This window comes from Schistocerca nitens, chromosome 8 (assembly GCF_023898315.1).
Source record: "Schistocerca nitens isolate TAMUIC-IGC-003100 chromosome 8, iqSchNite1.1, whole genome shotgun sequence".
NCBI classification, from domain to species: Eukaryota; Metazoa; Arthropoda; class Insecta; order Orthoptera; family Acrididae; genus Schistocerca; species Schistocerca nitens.
Window position 1 is genome coordinate 390952061 of NC_064621.1, and position 891 is coordinate 390952951.

The 891-nt window shown below is 50.4% G+C and overlaps 1 non-coding gene across 1 annotated transcript; it reads right to left on the reverse strand.

The window, feature by feature from the left end:
• Positions 1-229: 229 nt before the first annotated feature.
• Positions 230-302, reverse strand: Trnaa-cgc (transfer RNA alanine (anticodon CGC)). The gene has a single exon. It is a non-coding gene; the product is annotated as a tRNA-Ala (tRNA).
• Between the last annotated feature and the right edge of the window lie 589 nt (positions 303-891).

Consider the following 891-nt stretch of genomic DNA (forward strand, 5'->3'; position numbering starts at 1 on the left):
CTGTCAGCGAGTAACAACTGAAGCAGCAAAGTACTCAACGACAATTGTTAGTAACGGTGGTGGCGGTGGTTAGTGTTTAACGTCCCGTCGACAACGAGGTCATTAGAGACGGAGCGCAAGCTCGGGTTAGGGAAGGATTGGGATGGAAATCGGCGGTGCCCTTTCAAAGGAACAATCCCGGCATTTGCCTGAAACGATTTAGGGAATTCACGGAAAACCTAAATTAGGATGGCCGGAGACGGGATTGAACCGTCGTCCTCCGGAATGCGAGTCCAGTGTGCTAACCACTGCGCCACCTCGCTCGGTGTGTTAGTAACGAATGTAGCCGTGAGCCTCGAAACCTGAAAATTGGGCACGATGCATTCAGTCGCTTGCTGAGTGTCTCCTAAAGGATAGGAAATTAATTTCTTTCTCGGAAGTGAACCGGGCGGTTTTCTGCAGATACAGCAGCGCCGGTGCGCGGTATTTGCATATCTTAATCGACCCGCCGTCGACCGCAGCAGATTTGAGATTGGCCCTAATGGCCTTCCGGCCGCTCAGCGCTCGGCCGCCGACCCTGTGATTACAGCTCCTCTGTCGGGCGGCGGACCTCTGTGGGGCTCGTTACAAAGCGCAGCCCAGCCCTGCCGGCTGCTGCAGCTTCCACTGTGCATGTGTGTGTCACTGAAGCGAACGAGTGATTGCATTGTGCTGATAACACAGTAACATTGCAGTGGAAAAAGTAATTTAATCTTTAACCTCCAGTCGAAGATTAGGTCATTAGACCTTAACTAAAATATACTGCGAGGCTTTGTTTAGTTGAGCCAGTGTAAAAGGAAAAATATTTATCCTACGGCTGCCCAACTTTATAGGAATGATGTTCAGACTATGGGCTACAAGATTTGCATTGTC